Source organism: Emydura macquarii, unplaced genomic scaffold, assembly GCF_026122565.2.
Source record: "Emydura macquarii macquarii isolate MOO-44397 ecotype Brisbane River unplaced genomic scaffold, CSIRO-AGI_Emac_v2 contig_1781, whole genome shotgun sequence".
NCBI classification, from domain to species: Eukaryota; Metazoa; Chordata; order Testudines; family Chelidae; genus Emydura; species Emydura macquarii.
In genome coordinates this window covers 41,082-62,006 of record NW_027131918.1, presented here as the reverse complement: position 1 = coordinate 62,006, position 20,925 = coordinate 41,082, and the positions used below count along the sequence as shown (strand labels likewise).

General features: G+C 51.9%; 1 non-coding gene and 1 pseudogene across 1 annotated transcript; both read left to right on the top strand.

Moving 5' to 3' along the window:
- The first annotated feature begins 7,302 nt into the window (after positions 1-7,302).
- Positions 7,303-20,925, top strand: part of LOC137158644 (zinc finger protein 420-like) — a 53,494-nt pseudogene continuing 39,871 nt past the window's right edge.
- On the top strand, positions 19,151-19,222 carry TRNAE-UUC (transfer RNA glutamic acid (anticodon UUC)). The gene has a single exon. It is a non-coding gene; the product is annotated as a tRNA-Glu (tRNA).

The window sequence follows — 20,925 nt, the reverse complement described above, 5'->3', positions numbered from 1 at the left end:
CTAAAGTCTCATTAACCCCTTATAATCTTTGGCACCCCCTCCCTTCCCAAGGGGTCCCACTCCCCCAGTGGGGAACCGTTGGGGTAGACGAGGTCTTTAACTGCAGAGTGTGTCCGCAGGATAATTTCACATTCTTATTTCTCTGGCTTCACATTTTGGTTTGATTGAACACTAGGGTGAAAGGACCAGCGTGGTTAATTCCCCCCCCCCCCACACCCTCTTATTTCTTAAGGAACGTGACCCCTGAGCAAATTAATTTAAGCTCCCTGGAACAAAGACAAAAGCCAGCACTAGAACTGACTTGAAGCGACAAACACAAATGCGGGGTGGCTGGGCGGGAGCTGTTTTTAAACACTGGAGAAAAGGAGCCTCTGCACAGCCATTTAGCCTTTCGGGTCTACACAGCAAAGAAAAACCCATGGTTGGCCCGTGCCCAGGACTGATTCATTGCTGTGTAGACTTCCAGGCTTGTGAGTAACCTGAAGGGACACAGACGTGCAATCCCAAGAAGAAGAAGAAATGGTTGCTAACTTGACGCACTAGTCGTACGCAGATCCGAAGTGGAACGGAGACGTTTGACCGCATCTCAAAGAACAAGCATTACCGAACGGGTTAGTAGCCATTTCTTCCCCGTTGTTCTCACATTGCCCTTAGAATAAATCCCATAAAACCTTAGGGTTAGAAGCAAGTGCCTGGATCAACCACTCTTATCCCCAGCCAAGATAAAGGATTGTTGGGACTAAAAAACCATCCAAGACAGATGACTATCTCGCCTCCTTCTGAAAACCTTCCTAGGCCGTCTGTTCCGTTGTCCGGATGCTCTTACAGTTAGGAAAGTCTTTCTTGCGATTTAATCGAAATCTGCTAGGCTGTCGTTTGAACCCGTTGCCTCTCATCCTGCCCTCGGTGGCAAGGGAGAACAATTTTTTCTCCATCTTTTTCACGGCAGTCTGGCAAGTATTTGAAGACCGCTCTCATGTCTCCCCTTAAGCGCCTCTTTTCCAAACCAAACGCACCCAGTTCCTCCAGCTTTTGCTCAAGCGGCTTGCATTTTTCTGTCCCTTTGATCGTCTTTGTCGTTCACCTCCGGATCCTTCCCAATTTCTCTACAGCCTCTCTATACATTGGTGACCAAAACTGGACACAGTACTCCAGCTAAAGTAAAGTCAGAGCCTTGGTTTTGGCTAAGCAGTGACAGCCGTAAGATAAGCATTCTGGAGTCACACCTTCACATTCCTGAAATTACTTCAAAACAACCATAATATCAGGCTGTTAAAAAGGTGCCACTGTCTTCATAGTACCTACCACCCCCAGATATAGAAACTTCATTCAATAGCATTCTGTCTGGAAAGGAATCACTTCTCATCTGTTGTGGTTGTAAAATCTACACGTCCTACTGTTTTGTCTATCTGAATTTTATTTTGTTTATCTGAATGATTTCTGTCTCATTATTTAATCGTTTCTGTCTGTTGCATAATTAAGATAACTGGGTGTGATCTGCTAAGGTGGTCGGGTCTGATTGGTTAAAGGGTTATTTTGCCATATGTTAGGATTGGTCAAAGAATTATTTTGTAACATGATTGGACCGGGATTGGTGAACCTAGCCTTGTATACTTAGTATGTGTATTATGTTTGGTGATTGTTAATCAATAGAGGTTAAGGTTATTACTGTGTAAGACTCTCTCACTGGTAAAAGATCCTGCAAACCCACAGTAATATACACCCAGAGCCCTACGAATTTGGGAAAGGGGGTGGTACTTATATTAACCAGGTGAGTTTCACCTGGAGCCCGATGGAATGGGTGACCCTGAAAAAGTGTGAATTGAGTAAGGGTAGATGCCTCCACCCTGGAGCCCTACGGATTGGGAAAAGGTGGGTAACACTAAGGTCTAACCAGCGCCGAGCAGAGTGGTACTATCACCTCCCGTGATGTGCATGCTACGCCTCTGCTAACGCCCCTAAAATTGAATTTGCTTTTTTTTTTTGCAACAGCATTGCATTGCTGACTCCTGTGGAAGTTGTGATCCACCACAGCTCCCAGCTCCTTCTCAGTGGTGCGGCTGCCAAGCCAGTTATCCCGTTCTGTATTTGTGCACTTGGTTTTTCTTCCCTGAGTGCAGCGCCTTACACTTGTCGCTGCTGAATTTCATTTTGTGGTCTAGAGCCCCGTTCTCCAATTTATCAAGGTCCCTCTGAATTTTAGCTCTAGCCTCCGAAGTGTTGGCAACCCACCTTGGCTTTGTGTCATCTACAAATTTGATCAGGGTGCCCTCTATTCTGACATTCAGGTCATTAATAAAGATGTTAAACAACACCGGCCCTGGAGAAAATCCCTGTGGAACCCCACTTCAGACCCACCTCCAATTTGACATCATTCCCGTAATAAAAAAACGTTCTCTGTTTGCTGTTGTTTAACCAATTCTGTATCCACTTAATGGTACTTCTGCTGCACCTGCATTTCTCCAGCTTACTTCTTGGACTGTGTCAAAAGCCTAGCTGAAGTCCAGGTATATTATATGCAAAGCCACTTCTGGCCTCTTTCCTGCTGAGCTGGGATTGTTTGCGGACGGGAAGGTTGGCTGTTTTTCCCCCCATATGATGATGCTAAAACGTTTGTAAGCAACATGACAATAATAGGGAGATGGCACTGAGTGAAGCAGGTTTGAACAGGTCGGAGGAGAACACGCTGGGAGAATCTCTGGTCCTAATTCGGAGCTGTCAAATGTAAGCTGACAGCAGTTCTGCAGAAAAGGACCTGGGGGTTACAGTTGACAAGAAGCTGGAGATGAATCAGCACTGTGCCCTGGTTGCCAAGAAGGCTAACGACATATTAAGCTGCATTAGTAGGAGCAGTGCCAGCAGATCGCAGGAAGTGATTATTCCCCTCTATTCGGCTTTGGTGAGGCTGCATTTGGAGTATTGTGTCCAGTTTTGGGCCCCCCACTACAGGAAGGATGTGGACAAGTTGGAGAGAGTCCAGCGGAAGGTAATGAAAATGATTAGGGGGCTGGAGCACAAGACTTATGAGATGACGCTGAGGGAACTGGGCTTGTTTAGTCTGCAGAAGAGAAGAGTGAGGGGGGATTTGATAGCAGCCTTCAACTACATGAAGGGGAATTCCAGGGAGGATGGAGCTAGGCTGTTCTCTGGGGTGGCAGATGACAGAACTAGGAGCAATGGTCTCAAGTTGCAGTTGAGGAGGTCTAGGTTGGATATTAGGAAAAAGATTTTTCCCTAGGCGGGTGGTGAAGCACTGGAATGGGTTATCTAGGGAGGTGGTGGAATCTCCATCCTTAGAGGTTTTTAAACTGTGTCTTGACAAAGCCCTGGCTAGGATGATTTAGCTGAGGTTAGTCCTGCTTTGAGCAGGGGGTTGGACTAGATATCTTCTGAGGTCCCTTCCAACTCTAATCTTCTACGATTCTAAGCTGCTCTGCAGTTTCACCGAGAGTATCTTATCACTCTGTCCTGTGGGTTTTTCTCTCTTCCCTGAGGACTGGTTGGTCCCATAACTGGCTACTAATTTTGTTTAAGAGAATGCAACTCGAGTTTACTGGGGGGGAGAGGGGATTTGAAACAAATAACCCGTCCCAAAAATAGTCATTTCTTATGTTTGCTTTTCCCCCTGCCCCTCCATGATGACAAGGAGAAAATTCAAGTGTAGTTCAGTCAACAGGAGCGAATACTGCAAGCCATTGGCCATGCTGCAGGAAAAGAGGCTGGTTTTAAATCTCCACCTTGAAATGGTGGACAGCACACCCTTAGATGTGCAGCTGACTGAAGCAACTGGCTATGATCTGACTGTGGTGCAGTTGTTTAGATCAGTATCGTTTCAGATGATCTGGGGAGAGATTGCCACGGGAAGCAACTTGCAAATAGGCAAAATGCCCATGTGGTCGGTTCCCAAAGCGGTTGTCATCCAGACCGGACAGGCGGGTGACTCCTGAATCTCTTCTAGCTAATCCTATGGTATAGGAAATGCTGTCCCTAACAAAGCAGAGGTGAGGGAAATGCAAGTGATGCTTTCCTTGACCTCATACTCCGTAGGGGCTGTGTGATGAGATGGAGGTATTTTGGGGGGTTTCTCTGAGTGCCGTGCGTGTGCCTCAGTTTCCCCCACCCCTCCCATATGTTTCTTATGTTTTTCAGTGAGGGGACCCGGGGTGTGATCATTGCAGAGGCCACCAAACAGCAGAAGGGCCTTCCCCAATCACATGTCCCCCGGCCAGACCCCTTTGTCCTCCTGGATCAGCCAGCCGGAACAGGTTGTGACAGGTGGAGACCCAGAGGAGGGGCCCCCTTGCCCGGGAAGGAGGAGACAAAGGACTGGGGGAGGGGCTAGGGGACAGGACTGGAGGAAAGAGGCGAGTCCCAGGTGAAGTCCTAGTTAAGCTTTAAGCCCTAGTTAAGTTGCTAGCAAGCAAAGTCTTCTGCCCTGTGAGCCTGAGAACGAATAAACCCCTCTGACTTTCACTCTGGCTGGGAATCGCTTCTGAGGCGGGGGGGGACCCGGTCCCTTGGGCATGGAGGAACTGCTCCGGGACCCATCCCGCAGGGGAGTTCAGGCAGGGCCAGACAGGAGGCTACAGCACGGGTGCGTGGAGACCCGAGAGGCAGACTCGCCCGCATGGTTCAAGGGCCCGGTCCGTATGGGATTCTGTCCCAGGCTGCAAATGTGTACAAAATGCGGGCAGCATCGCACGAGAGATAGCTGCAGGGAAAGGAGTTATTTTTTACTCGAAACCCCGAGTCTGGTCGTTGACAGAGCTTCTGCTCCAGGCTTGCCACCGGGCCCCGATTCAGTGCCGGCAGATTAAAGAAATCAACTGATCGCGTTTGGGGGAAGCCTTTCCTAGTTAGCCCAGCTGAGTGTTTGCTTGGTGTTGTCAAAGGATTCTGCTTCAGAAAAATGTAAATTTCCCCTCCGCGAGGCCAAGGATTGGCCAAGAAGTGCAAATTGTACAGTCTCCATGTTATACCTGTAAAAGAAAAGGCGGCAGGTTCTTATTCAGGGGATCAGGCAATCTGCCACTTTATTGTAAATACAAAACATCTTTGTTTAAAAAAAGGGTGATCGTTGCAGCTGGTGTCTTTACACCTCTCTTTGTCGTCCAAACAGGTTGGGCTCGCGCCTTTCTGCTTAGCTATTCGCACCTGACACCCGCGTTCCTTGCTCAGTCCCGAAAAAGCCACTAATCGAAATATTTTTAGATTCAGAAAAACGAAGAACCAAGGTCACGTGAGCGAAGCAGGAAAGAGCTCCCTTAAACTATCGTCTTCCATAGACGTAGAAGGGATGATAACCATTAAACAAGAAATCGAGCTACCATTAATTTCCTTTGGCAGTTAAAACAGGAAATCTGTAGCCAATGGACTTCTATCACGGCCTCTTCTTTTGTGGCTTGTATTTTACAACTTGTAAACTGAGGCAGGCGCACACGCTTTGCCGAGGACGGGCCTGGGGAATAACGGTTGCCTGGGCCCGGCTGTCTGGTTTTGGACAAGTAACATCATGCAGGGAGGGGCCTTCCAGAACTCGATGGGTAATGTCGCCTCATGCATTTTCACTCTGATCTTATGGACCGGACGGTTGTTAGTTAGCTTTCCAGTGACACCTCACAAGGCATGAGTGTGTATGGATTATTACACTAGCCTGCGGGGAGTGGTGCAGGAAGGGGGAAATACAGGGTGCTTTGGCTCACACCCCTTCCCCCATTTCTCTCTCCACTAGCAGAGAGACTTGGTCACTTTCCTGATCCCAGAGATGATCATTCAGTCTCCAGAAACTGGATTAGCTCCTGGGGCTGGGTGTCTCTGTCACTGCAGAGGCTCTGGGATCTCACACATAGGCACAGGATCCCCACATGGGGCGGGGGGGGGGGAGAAGGGCCGGAGCCCCTGAGGGCCAACCCCTTATTTCCATGAGGAAAAAATGGAGGCTGAATTGTAGATCATGGCTGTGGATATTTATAGAAATGTATTTCCCTGTGTCTATTGTTCGGATCGTTTGGGATTTGCAAATCTTGTGGGATTCTTTGTGTTACAAGTTTGTATTGGGCCCGAAAAAATGAGACCTGGGTCCTGCCCACCCCTGATGAAGCACAGATGGGAGGCGACTTGCAGTCACACCGGAGGAGTGGAGACAGTCCCACCCTGGGAATGCTGCGCCAGCCCGGGGAGGGGGAGTTGGCAGGGCACAGGAAGGGGATGGGCTGGAGCCGCTGGCGGGGACCGGGAGGAAGAAGCAGAACAAAGCGCCGCAGAGATCGGATTCGGATCGGATCCGGAGCAGCCCATGGGCCGGGCTCTGTAACACTCCAGCCGCTGCTGCCCCAGGGTGCGGATCTGCGCTGGCTGAGGAGAGAGACAGACATTCATTAAAGCCCCTCTCTGCCTAGCTGGGGGTGGGGGAGGGCCCCCAGCTGGAACTAGCCCCCCCAGGACCCCGCCACCATCCGCCCAGCAGCCAGGGACGCCCGGGACCCGAGAGACCCCCGGGAAAACCCTGGGGACGGGCAGGCAAGTGACTCTGCCGCGGGGCATGGGTCAGCCCCTGGGCTCGGCTCCTTCCCATGGGGGAGGTGGAGCTGTCTGTGTGTGGTGGGGGGAGGTGAGTTAATTTCAAATATCTCAAATATTGACACCAATTCTCCCTACTGCTTCCCCTTCCATCTCCCCTCATCCCACCATGATAAGAAACCCAGGCAGATACCCCCCAATTATTGGCTCCCTATTGCCAGATTTTGCCCTGTTTTCACCATAAATCACAAAAGTCACCTTAAAATCTCCTCCGATTTGGGGGATTCCCCCCCCCCACACACACACACTTTTATCAGCAGCCCTTTGTCCTTCTTCCGGTGGGAAATTGTTGCCCAGAGTCATTCCCCAGAAGGGAATCGGGGGTGAGCGGGGGCAGTTTGGGGGTGCCCTGAGATGCGGCTGCCTCTGGGGTGGGGAGAGGGAGCGGTTGTTCTCTGCCAGCGACAGGGCATGGATTTGGTTCGGCTCCTTTCTAGCAGTTTGTTCAGAGACTTTGTTACTGAGGAGGCTTAAAAATGTCTCTGTGGGCTGAGGGCTGGTGGTTGGGGCCTGGTCTACATTGTAATAACCTGATCAAACATTTTCCCCACAGGGCAGAAGCCAGAACATTTGTCCGCAGACCAAAGCCTGGGGGGCAGGAATCGGGCTGTGAAATGAACTAAAGCCTGAGCTGAAATCCGACCAGAGCTGCCCTTCTCCCCCTGACGGGCTGCAGGAGGACGTCCATGTTTCCCTCCTGCTCGTCCCATCCTCCCACCGGACATGGCTGCAGTGGAGCCAGTTCAGGTAGGGATTATTGGGGTGTTGCTGGTGGGTTCCCACTGGAGGGGCAGGGGCAGCAAATACACAGGAGGTGGGAACATATTTTGGGTAGCCTGGTTTGGAGGTTGGAGCGGGGCAGGAGATACCCAGGGTGGAGAAAGGGCAGAGGACAGGGTGTGACAAACCTGCCGGGACTTGTTGAATGTGCAGCTTAGATTCTAGGAACAGACCCAGGAGCCTGGGAGGGGGAAATGCCCTAATTGGTGGAACAGGAAACAACCCACACAGATGGGGCTGGAAAAACTGACCAGACTCCCAGTGCTGACCTGACTAACTGGTGGCTGCTATGAGATATGAAGGGGGCACCCAGCCGTGAGGCTCAGGGGACCCATCCCTCCCCTCATACCCAGCTTCTCACAAAGAGGAGGGTGTTGGGCTTCCTATCTGAGAGCTCTCCTGGACCCTGCTAGGGTCTCCATATCCTGTATCAGTCTCTGGCTAGTCAGTGTGGGATGGGTCTGCTGAGAGAGACAAGGGGCTCTCTCCTGGTAACCTTGCCCTGATGTTTCCTGGCTGCTCAGAGCGGTGTAGGGCTGGGACTCTTCTGACTGCGAACCGCCCAGAGCTTCCATTGGATCGGCTCTTTCCCCCCCAAATAGTGGGGGCATGACGGGGGCAGCCGGTACTGAGTGCAGGACTCTTCCACTTTCAGGGGCCAGTGACCTTCGAGGAGGTGGCTGTGTGTTTCACTGAGGAGGAATGGGCTCTGCTGGACCCCTCCCAGAGAGCCCTTTACAGAGACGTCACGCAGCAGAACTATGAGAACGTGGCCTCACTGGGTAAGGATCCCCATCCCCTCCGTTATTAGAAGGGGAAATGAAGAGCTACAGTTCATGCCGCCCCAATGCAACCTCCACTCTGCCCTGCGTCAGCAGCACCCCGACACGTCAATGACACACATAGCAGCGCTCTGCCCTCCCCTGCCACGGAACGCTGCGGGGACAGAGCACAGGAGCCGTACAGCACAGAGTCCAACGTCTTCCCTTTGCTTCAAGCAAAACTTGGATTTAGATCCAGCGTAAAGAACAGACGCTTCCGACTCCGGCCGACACTCAAACCCTGAGCCTGCTCCGCACACCCCAGCTCAGACTTGCAAAACGCCGTCAGCCCTTCGCCCTCCCCTGCAGGGCTCCTGGTGGGCCATTGCTTTGACTTGGCCCTCACTGAGCCCTGCACCTAGCACATATGCCAATGGCGTGCTGGCAGTCTCCGTGATGGGAACCCAACTTTGTGCACCTTCACTGACACAGCCTGCGCCCCTGGGCAGGGAAACTGAGGCGTACTTGGTCCCTGAAGTTTCACGCACATCTCTTGTCATATCACAGTCACAGCTCTGCCCCGCTATTCCAAATAATCCATCTGGCATCCAGTTACCGCTCCAGTAGACACAGTGCCCACAGCTGGAGAGTACGCAGATAAAACACTGGTGTTCTGATCTGTGGGACACAGCACAAGCAAGGGCATTTTCTTAGTCCTTCCTTGTATCTGTTGTAGATTCACAGCCAGAAAGGACTATTTGGTCATCTACTCTGACCTCCTCTATAACACCGGGCACAGAATTGCATCCAGTTCCTGCTGTATGGAGTTGAATAACTTGTGTTACTTGTGTTTGACTAAATCATCTTCCAGAAAGGCATCCAGACTCAATTTGAAAACTTCCTGAGATGTGGAAGCTGCCATTTCTCTGGCAGTCTGTAAACCTTTGCACCACCCTAATTGAGCCCTGGTGTACGCGGACCGGCAAATTCAGCAACAGCCGATGGGAGTTATGCAAGCTTCATCGACTTCCTAACTTATGTTCTGCGTGCCGTCTCTGCTACGCCATGCCAATGGGAAATGCGCCCCGGTCAACGCAGTGCTATACTTTTTTCAGAGGTGGTTTTAAGAGCTCGACTTCCAGATCGATTGAGCGGGGCTTCACGGCTGCTCAGTCGAACCGGATAAATTGATCTGACGGTGGTGAATTTGCTGCCGTCTTTGAAGTCATCACCTGAACCATTCCCAGTGGATAGGGCCAAAGCCAGGGTTAGGGAAGGGGCAGAGTTAAGCTTGTGTTGTTGTTGAGTGATTTCCTTGAATTCTTTATTTCCTAGTTTTCCGAGGTTTAAATGTAACTGTCATCTGCATGCTGGGAGGGCCTGAGGAAGCACTGGGCAAATTTAACTTTACATTAATGTCCTTTATGTGCATTTAATTACCTTGATTTTATTTAATGGATATTTTTTGCCACTATTACTATGTCTACCCTAGAACTTTTGCCAACCTAGCTATGTTAATTTTTCACACCCCGAACTGTGCTGGCAAAGCTTTTAAGTGCAGACCGGGCAAGCGTCTGCATGTGGTTTTTCAGAACGCTTTAAAATATTGCTCGTAACCCAAACATGATAGTGTCAAAGGGCAGAACTTTCAAGAGGAACTTCTGCAGAAGGCAAGAAAAAGACACAACCCACGGTGTCTGAAAGCTATCAGAGGTGGTAGGGCTCAATCTCAATCAGGTTCAGTGAATACAACTTAACCCCTGAGCCAGCTACTGCTGTGATAGCAGCTTGCTGTAAACATGCGACGGTTAACAGAAAGTTGGTCTTGCAGCACGTGTTCATTTCAATGTCGCTGCCTCATCAGGTTGGCTTAGTTCTGAAATTCCAAATTCAGCAGTTCGCATTTTCAGGGCTGGTTAACCCAAGAGACCATGGGCGCCACGAACTGACAGAGATCAAAGCCAAGGGACAATGAGAACCATGTCTCCGACCCCCAGCCGCGTGCAGGAAAATGTTGCACGAGCAAGAGGATTTTGTAACAAGCTGCCTCTGGTGCCAGGGCTCTATCGAAGGACCTCTTGATCAAATCACCCCGTATTTAGACCAGCAACTCTTCCCGAAATGGCCATGAAAAATTTGCCCATCAGTTTTCAAGATGATCCGAATAAACATGTGGATTTTAGAGTAGTTAGAGTAGTTGGTCTTTAAACAAAAAATAATGCTTCTGTCAACCCAGCTACTGCCTCCGGGGAAAGTGGATAGCCCTTCCTGTTGGTGTCGTGAGTGTCTATCCTGACACACTACGGTACTGTGGCTACTGTGTTTCAAGTGTAGACAAGCCCTGAGATGCGGGATTCGGTGACACCCGCAGTCCCTCCTGTTCCATACTGCGCTGAATCCCACCAGCCCATGCTCACGCGTCCCAGCTTTCCTACAACTCTCTCATTGTCTCTGGGTTTGTCTCTGTGATTAAGAAGCAGATCCCGGGTGGCTTCCCCTCTGGCTGGAATCTGCTTTCTGGGACGTGGAGTTCCTGTCTCTGTGTTTTAGGAGCCCCTTGGAGGAGGCTGTGTGTGTGTTACCAGTCGAGAGGGGGATTCTTAAATCCAGCATAAGCAGAGTGTCCTGCACCTTTGACCACTTGGGGCGCTGACCCTGGATTTTACTGCTTTAATATGGGCTGGGGTTGAAATAATAGAACAGTCTTTGTGACCAATGTCCCGTGACTTCCCCTGATGCTCCCTTGTTTTCTTTCCCTTGAGCAGGGTTTTCCGTTTCCAAACCTGATTTGATCTCCCAGCTGGAACAAGAGGAAAAGCTGTGGGTCCTGGATCCCTGGGGCTCTGAGAAAAGACGGAGCCTGAGAGGTGCTCGCACAGGTGAGAAATCACTAAACCAATTCAGTAACTCTTAGTGCCTGTAAGAAGCAGCTGGGACTCTCTAAAAAGCCCCTGTGATCTCTCAGAGTTCAGGATTATCCGCAACAGGCCTTGTATCCTCTGGGCCGCTATCGCACATGGCTTCCTACTCATCGTGATTGACCCCAGGCAGTATTTCCCTCCCCGACGGGATGTGGAAGCAGAAATTTTCCCCTCCTCTCTCTCCTATTAAAAAAAAGTTTAGGAGAATTCAGCTACTGGGTTTTCTTTTTCAGTGTCTTTCCCCCCCTTTCCCACCCCTGTTTCTGAGATTTCTCCCTCTGTCCCAGCAGGTGATGGGATGGTGAGTGAGAACAGGAAGCAAAATCCCCAGCAGGATGATGCAGGGCAAGTGGAACCATCTGGAGGATTATTGTCAGGATCCAAAGGGAAATTGTCCAGGTGTCGAGTTCAGGGAAAAATCTGTAAGGATCAACAAAAGCAAGAGGGAGAGCCAGGAAACCAGCCCAGGGAGAAAGTGGGTAAATCCACTGATTGCCGAGGAACGCACAACAACATCAAGGAAATCACAGCCCAGCAGGGAATACCTACTGGAGAGAGAAAAAACACATGCACTGAGTGTGGGAAAAGCTTTGGTAGCCGCTCAGACCTTTTGAAACATGAGATAATCCACACGGGAGAGAAGCCCTATGGATGCTGTGAGTGTGGGAAAAACTTCAATCATCAGTCAAACCTGATAAGTCATCAGAGGATCCACACGGGAGAGAGACCCTATGAGTGCTGTGAGTGCGGGAAAAAGTTCACTCAGAGCTCAGCCCTTATTACACATCAGAGGATCCACACAGGAGAGAGACCCTATGAATGCTGTCAGTGCGGGAAAAGCTTCACTCAGAGCTCAGCTCTTATCAGTCATCAGAGGATCCACACAGGACAGACACCCTATGAATGCGGCGAGTGTGGGAAAAGCTTCACTCAGAGCTCTGCCCTTATCAGTCATCAGAGGATCCACACAGGAGAGAGACCGTATGAATGCTGCGAGTGCGGGAAAAAGTTCACACGGAGCTCAGGCCTCATTAATCATCAGAGAATTCACACGCGAGAGCGGCCCTATGAATGTTGTGAGTGCGGGAAAAAGTTCACTCAGAGCTCAACCCTTATTAATCATCAGAGAATACACACGGGAGAGAGACCCTACGAATGCTGTCAGTGCGGGAAAAAGTTCACCCGGAGCTCATACCTTATTATACATCAGAGGCTCCACACGGGAGAGAGACCCTACGAATGTTGTGAGTGTGGGAAAAGCTTCACACAGAGCTCAGAGCTTATTATACACCAGAGAATCCACACGGGAGAGAGACCCTACGAATGTGGCGAGTGCGGGAAAAGCTTCAACGTCAACTCAGACCTTATTACTCATCAGAGAATCCACACGGGAGAGAGACCCTATGCATGCCATGTGTGCAGGAAAAGCTTCACTCAGAAGTCACACCTTATTAGCCATGAGAGGATCCACACGGGAGAGAGACCCTATGAATGCTGTGAGTGTGGAAAAAAGTTCTCTCGGAGCTCACACCTTATTATTCATGAGCGGCTCCACACGGGAGAGAGACCCTATGACTGTTGTGAGTGCGGGAAAAGTTTCACTCAGAGCTCAGAGCTAATTAGTCATAAGAGGATCCACACAGGAGAGAGACCCTATGAGTGCTCAGAATGTGGGGAAAAATTCACTTGGCGCTCAGGCCTTATTAGCCATCAGAGGATCCACACAGGAGAGAGACCCTATGAATGCTGAGTGTGGGGGAAAGGCTTCATGGTGAACTTAGCCCTTATTAGACATCAGAGAATTTACACAGAGAATTTCCCCCTATTGATGGGGGAAAAAGTTTCATCTGCAACTCACACCTTAATAGACACCAGAATCTTCGCCGGAGAGATACACAGCATAAAAAATGTGTGTAGGGCAGAGCAAATATGTTTTTTAAGACATTTTATGATGATGTAGTTGGGGTTGGTCCTGCTTTGGGCAGAGGGTTGGACTACATGACCTCTTGAGGTTCCTTCCAAGCTTGATCTTCTATGATTCGGTAATTCTCACATTGTGACCTTTTAGGGCTGTGTGACGGGCTGTACCAGACTCTCTGAGGCCTCCTGCTGGAGGCCGCAGGACCCTGCCACACCCCGCCCCAGAAAAGGGCAGTGGAGAGGATCCTCCAAGCTGCCTAGAGTGGTTGTGTGGGACACAGCCAATTAGGGCCTAGCAGGGTAATATAAGAAGAGCTGCAGGACTGATGTCTGTTCCTAGTTGGAGCTGAAGGAACTACAAGACCTTGGGCAGAGCAGCGCTGGCAGAGACTGGGGGCGGGGGGAGGGGAACCAGGTGCTCTGGCTGGCTGCTGGGACTGGAAGTGAGGGTGAAGAAAGGGCGGGGCTGCAGGGAAGCAGCCCAGGGAATCAGAGCAGTGACGCAGCTTAGATCAAAGAACACGGCGGGCGGCTGCTATCTACAGCCAGCGGTTCCCAAGCTTTTTGGCTCGAGGGCCACAGATATTGTTTTTACAACCCTGAAGGGCCACCAGTCTCTGCCAGCAGCCCCTCGCCTCCACTGCAGCCAGATGGAAGGAGTTCAGCGAGGAGGCTGCCTCCTCCCTGATCTCCCGTCCCCCTGGCTGCAGCAGGGAAACTGCACATGTCCTGTATCCCTGTGCTCTCCGCCTGGGTCCCTACGCGGTGGCTCCCTTCTGCAGCCAGGGGGACGGGAGATCAGCATTCCCCTCCCTCTGGCTCCAGCAGGGACCCCAGAGCCTCAGGACCCAGGCAGAGCGCTTTGCTGTGCTCCCTGTAACAGCCAGGGGGAGGCAGCGCTGATCTCCCATCCCCTTGGCTGCAGCAAGGAGCCTGCACTGGTCTTTTAGCCCCACAGAAACGCGCTCCACCCAGGTCCTTAGGCCATGTCTCCCTTCTGCAGTCAGCCGGAGGGGAGCCGTGGGCCACTTTGAAAGCTCCCACGGGCCACTTTTGGTCCCTGGGCCACAGGTTGGGAACCACTGATCTACTGGGACCCTGGGCTGGGGCCGGGAGTAGTGGGTGGGCCCGGGTCCCCCCCTTTAGCCATTAGGGGAAGTCGCCTGCGTTTTGAGGCGCCCCAGAAAGGGAACTGAACTCTTTAGTGGCCCAGCAGGAGAGCTAGAGGGGAGATAAGGACATTGCCTCCAGGGGGGGACGCATACCAGGGCTGAGACCATTTATAGCCTATGGGGCTAGTTAAGCAGCCAGGTCCCGGGAGGGCTACAGGGATAGACAAAGCAGACACACATACTCACTCAACCGGGGTGAGGGCACCCCCTTGCTGGCTGTTTGCAGGTTTGCATCCCCGACTTCTCTCCGTTCCCTCAGCTGAGTTGCCCATTTTTCCCTTGTGCAGGTCGCCCTTCTAAGGGGTGAATCCCGATCCTTTCTACCGGCTCCTTTCTCTTGTGAGCCATGTGTCCCCTGTCCAGCCAGGAGTGTCCCTCAGCTCCAGATGAGAGAAAGAAGGGTGACCTCGAGTAGCTACGCTGAGCTAAATTCAGCCTGGGCTTTGTGCCTTCTAGGATTTTCCATGGAGTTGGCCTAGTAGAGGTAACTAGCCTAACATAAACACACAGCTAGATGTGCCGTGCTGACATAGCCCAGGAACAATGGTTGGGGTTAGCTAGCACATTCCCCAACACCAATTTAAATAGTCTAGACAAGCCCTGAGCATCAAATTTATATCATCACCCCCACTGGCAGAGCGATTGTCAGTTGTCAAGTTCCTCCTTTTTAAGAATGACAATGGAGCCGTGAAGCAATAGGTAGCTTTTTTCTTTCTTTCTTTCTTTCTTTCTTTCGCCACTCGTCATTTTTACGGAGGCTCAGACACCTTTTCCTTTTCTGAGGAAGCCAGCTGTTCCAGATCAACCTTTTAACCCTCAAGCCAGGTGGTGGAAACCTCCTCCAAATGTTCCATTTTTGAGATTTTTGGGATTCAAAGCCTCCCCACTCCATGTGGGTCACAACAGCTGATATTTTAAGAGAACCGCTGGGGGAATCCGGACTCTTCCAAACAGACGATAACCTGAAGTTTCTCATCTCGCTTGAGATGGATCCCGTTCATGGCCTGTAACCCAGGCATACGTCAGTCCTGATTTGCCTGGAGACTTCAGGGGAGCGACCATAACGTGGGATGAGCTGGAATCGGCAACCGTAAATACGGTGAAGGTGGAAGCTCTTTTGCACCAGCAACCTGTCTAAGAAAGACTAAGAAATATCTAAGAAAGACATTCCAGGACCCCATGACTGATTCCCTCTGGGGAAGAAAGTCGTAACATCCACAAAAGGCTGTACCAGCCTTGGCTTGCAAATGTGAAGTACCGAGCCTTCCACCCCATCACCTGGTTCCTTGACTGCATCTCTAGTTTCTACTCCACATGAGTCCAAAGAGCTGCCAAGTTCACATCAGTTGTGTATTTAAATATCTCACTGTTCCTTTTTCTATTTTTTCGGTCTTTGTTTTTATAAACTGGGAGACACCCCAGCCTTTCTATTCTACTCTGGTGGGTCAATGCGTGCAGGTGTATACGAAACCTGTCCCATCCACAAAGAGAAGGTGTTAAAAAGAATACGTCCCAAACCTAAATAACCTTCAAAAGCTGCCCTGTGAAGTCATTGATTATGTGCTTCTCATTCTGCAGAAGTGTTCAAAGAACCTAAGCTGTCATGTATATATACACCCTTAAAAATCTGGGTATGAAGGTCTCACTCTGCATCTATATTAAGGTTTTTTATCTGTGGATGCCCCGGAGAGATGGTTCGCCAAATCCAGGGGAAATCTAAGGCAGAAGCCCTGAAGTGGTTGTTTAAATGTCAGCAATAAATTGAGTTTAGCTTGGAAATACTCCAGTGGCTCAGCGCGGTTTGCCCTGCCTTGGGGATGCTCTGTGACTGGGATTAAAAACTCACTGGAGAGCTGCCTCTTTGGGATCCTGTTTTAGAATTTTTCTGCCGTAATAGGTTGATGATTTGGCGAAGCCAAGGGTCGCCAACCTTTGGGAAGTGGCATGCCTAGTCCTTCCCCCCGCCCCGCTCCCACGTGCCATGGGCCCAGCGCCCGGACCAGGGTGTCCGACGCCTGGGGGCCACTATTTGTATTTGCAGGCACCCCCCCATCTGCAGACCCCTTCGCCCCTGCCCCACTGCGGTGGCAGTGGCATGCCAAGAGGGCCATGCCCCTGGGAGGGGCACCAGCCGGACCCTCCTCTGAGTAGCCCCCTGTCACTGATATCCCTGGTGGCTGTGCCGACCCGGCCCCTCTGGTGGGGCGCGGGAGTGAGAGGGGCAGATGCCCCCAGGCTGCCCGGTGGTGGGGATCTGGGGGAAGGCTGCCTGGCCTCTGCACGCCCGGGGTCCCTGTGGCTCCCTTAATGCACCCAGTGCGGGGGTGGAGGAGCGGACGGGAGGCTGAGGGGCCGGATCGGGGATGTCAGTGGGGTGGAGGCTCCTCCAAGCACCCGGCTGGTGCCCCCGGGCAGGGGCTCCCCCTCCTCGGTTTGGCACGTGTTAACTGACAGATCCTCTGATCTGACGTGGACGCGATCACTGTATTGCATACCCCACAGCTAGGTGAGAAGTTTAGGTTTAGTGCGGTGTGTTCTTGAGCTGATTTGGTGCTTCATTCTAATGAAATGTATGAAAAATCCATGGCTTTCCATAAGTTACAGGGGCCGGAAATGTGGCTGGAGATCAGCTGGTCCAGCTTGAAGCCTTATCAGCTCCCTCGATATATTAACCCATCTCAGCTCCCGCTGCAACCTATGGGAGCTTAGATCGTCACAGGAAAATGATCTCCCCTTCGCAGACTTTCAGGAATAGGGACGGGTGGGCCAGGGGCAGAGTGTCTGCCTGATGAGGGGTTGGTGGAAGAGGAGGGGGGGGGTCTCTAAGCAGGGGTGGGGGACAATAGATTTCTCTGCTGTCACTAGCAGGGCCAGGCCCAGCCAGCACACACCTGTCTGGCTTGTCCTGGGGGGTCGTGTGTGATTTGGCCCAGCTGAGGTTGAGCGGCTGGGCTTGAAGGGTTATAAATGGAGGCGACAGGGGCCATGCGAGGTGGAAACGTGCTGGCCCGGGTGCCAGGGAGAAGGGCCGCCTGAGTCAGAAATGTGCTGGCGGGGGGAGGCACAGTGGGAGAAGGACTGAAAAAACCCACCCTCCCTTGCAGATAATGCTGGGTGGGGGGGTGGGTAGAGGAGTGGTCCCAGGCCGGACACAGAGAGGGGGTCACTGGAGAAGTTGCCATTTCCCAGCCAGGGACGTTGGGCTGCAAGATTCCTCCCAGAGGCAACACGTTGTGACCCTCCAGTAGCAGCAGATACGAGTCATCTGTGCTAAGAGGGGTAAATTGTCCCACCACCCCCCGCAACGCTATTTGGAGGGGACGCTGACACCCGTGCAGACCACCCTCCCCTGCATGGGAGGGAAGGGAAACCCTTTACCCACTTCTGGTATATGAGTCAGCATAGATCCAGCAGATGCTGGAGATGAGTCAGCAGTGTGCCCTGGTTGCCAAGAAGGCTAGCAGCATATTGGGCTGCATTAGTAGGCGCTTTGCCAGCAGATGGAGGGCAGTGATTATTCCCCTCTATTCGGCATTGGTGAGGCCGCATTTGGAGTATTGTGTCCAGTTTTGGGCCCCCCACTACAGGAAGGATGTGGACAAATTGGAGAGAGTCCAGAGGAAGGCAACGAAAATGATGAGGGGGCTGGAGCACAAGACTTATGAGATGACGCTGAGGGAACTGGGCTTGTTTAGTCTGCAGAAGAGAAGAGTGAGGGGGGATTTGATAGCAGCCTTTAATTACCTGAAGTGTGGTTCCAGGCAGGATGGAGCTAGGCTGTTCTCAGTGGGGGCAGATGACAGAACTAGGAGCAACGGTCTCAAGTTGCAGTGGGTGGGTCTAGGTTGGATAGTAGGAAAAAGTTTTTCCCTAGCAGGGAGATGAAGCGCTGGGACGGGTTACCTAGGGAGGTGGTGGCATCTCCATCTTTAGAGGAAGGACAAAGGGCTGCTGATAAAAGTGTGTGTGTGTGGGGGGGGAATCCCCCAAATCGGAGGAGATTTTAAGGTGACTTTTGTGATTTATGGCGAAAACAGGGCAAAATCTGGCAATAGGGAGCCAATAATTGGGGGGTATCTGCCTGGGTTTCTTATCACGGTGGGATGAGGGGAGATAGAAGGGGAAGCAGTAGGGAGAATTGGTGTCAATATTTGAGATATTTGAAATTAACTCACCTCCCCCCACCACACACAGACAGCTCCACCTCCCCCATGGGAAGGAGCCGAGCCCAAGTGCTGACCCATGCCCTGCGGCAGAGTCACTTGCCTGCCCGTCCCCATCGCTTTTCCGGGAGTCTCTCGGGTCCCGGGCGTCCCTGGCTGCTGGGCGGATAGTGGTGAGGGAGCTAGTTCCAGGTGGGGGCCCTCCCCCACCCCCGGCTGGGCAGGGAGGGGCTTTAATGAAGGCCTGTCTCTCTCCTCAACCAGTTCGGATCCGCACCCAGGGCAGCAGCGGCTGGTGTGTTACAGAGCCCGGCTCACAGACTGCTCCGGATCCGATCCGCTCCAGCCTCTGCGCTTTGTTCTCAGCCATTTCCTGCCTCCCGGCCCAGCCCCCACCGGCTCCAGCCCCTCCCTGTGCCCTGCAAACAACCCCCCCCCCGGCTGCAATGCTCCTTGGGGGCTGCCCCCCATCTTTTCTGCGTGCATGTCTGCGCCCTGCCTAGGCGTGTGTGTGCAGGATGTGCAAAGCAAATTTTGGGGGGGGGGGGTCAGAGAAAGGAGGGATATTTGGAAAGGTGAGGGGGGGTTGGGGGAGGTTGACCAGGAAGGTGTCAGGAGAATTGGGGCAGCAGAGGCTCCCCATGCGGGGGGGTCCCAGGGTTTGTGCAGCAGAGCGGGGTAGGGGGTCCAGTCACCCCAGCTGAGGCTGGAGGATTTCTTCATCACCTGCCCTGGGGATATCGGGGGGCACAGGGCAGGGCCTGAAGAGTCAAGGCAGCATTGGCCACTGTCCCTGCTGGCTCGGCTGGCTGCTCTCGGGATGGGTTGGCTCCTAGAGCTAACAGTAGCATCTCTCCCACATGGTCTAGTGGTCAGGATTCCTGGTTTTCACCCAGGTGGCCCGGGTTCAACTCCCGGTGTGGGAATAGAGCAGAATTTTTGCTACCTGGGAGAAGTCCTTGCAGCGGAGGAGTTGGACAGTGATGGGAGGGGATCCCAGAAGTGGGGTGAGGGGCAGAAATGTAGGTGATAGATCAGGGAAGGGTCCAAGCAGCGGGGGAAGCCGGCAGCATGGGGTTTACAGGCCGGAGAACAAATGTCTCCCTTGGTAACTGACCGGCTGCAGACTAGGTAGACAAATTTCTTGGCAAACATTGATTTCTTCTTAAACCCGAGGGCAAAATGTCTCCATCGCTAATAAATCAAAATTGACAGATGGGCAATGTAAGAGAAACGCCGCTGGAGAACTTATCAGCACTGGATATGAGGAATTGACTTGGTATATTTTGACACGAGATGTGGATAATTTCTGTTTTCATGGGCACAAAGCTTTGCCTTTTTGAATCTCAACATCTATTGCCATGCAACAATTATTGGCAGACCCCCTCACCTTTTGTCTGATCCCCACCCCCCGCCCCCCAGGATTTCCTGAAATTGGAAAATGTACTTGAAACAAAATACAGCCTGCAAGATGGACTGAATTGCTGAGATGAAAATCCCATAGAAGATCAGCCCCTTGGCCTAGCAGATTCAATCCGGCTCCTTCTTGTCTGTTCTCATAAAACTTGTCCCCTGTATTATATCTAAGCACTAGTAAAATTCCTTCCACTGATCTAAGGAAGCATGACAAGTTCATTGAATGGTGTTAGGGCTCCCCGCTTTTTCTCAGCTCTTGGTTTGCAGACAGAAAGCAGAAGGGCTGTGTTCAAAGTGTAGGCAATGCACTGTTTATTGATAGGCTTAATTAAACCTGTATCCTGCCCCTGGTACCAGGCCTTACAATTTATGGTCACGTCCCATTTTGGAGGGTCTCGAGTCTGGGGGCTTAGGTACTACCTTTTTTGTACCCTATGGGAGGCGTAGGGTGTGAGGTTATATCCCCCATTTCTTTGGCTTTCATGTTTCTTTCTTACACCCCCCTCGCCCTTCCCCACTGGTTGCTTGAGCTCCAGCTGAAACACGTGTATTAACGCAGCTGGACTGTGGTCGGCCATCCCTGGGCTGCTTCCTCCCCTCCGCATCCAGCTTCGCGGGGTACACAGCCCGTTGTAGGCCCGGTAGCTTCCCGGCAGCTGGGTTGCCTGGTAACTCGGGGCAGTCGGGCAGCTCCTTGGCGTAGCAGAAATCCTCAGCGGCCTCCTGCTCCAGCAGCGGGAACGAGACAACCTCCCCGGGCAGGCAGCAGCTCTCTCCTCTGTCCCAATGGAGCCAGAGAGGGGACCTGTCCACCCTTTATACTTCCTGTCCCGCCCCTCAGGGTGGGCATGGTTTTCTTGGCTCTGCCCGCCATGGTTCCTCCTTGTCAATCTCCAAGGAGGCCACACCTCCTTGCTACACACACACGGTCAATTTTTTTTTTTTATTACATTACTTTCTTCAGCTATTTAAAATTATCGTAGCTGTATTATGGCTCCCACCCCCCCTTTTTGAAAACCAGTTTATTGCCTTGGCTACTGTGAAATAATCATTTATCACTGCGTAATTCCCCACCCTCCCCAGCGTTCACCTGCCAGATAAATCATGGCACCACTTGGAGGGGCATTGACAAATGCAAGCACTCTAAGACGAATGGGGGGGTCTGTCCCCAAAGGCAAAAGCCGATGACTCTAACCAATTGCTTTGCAGTGGG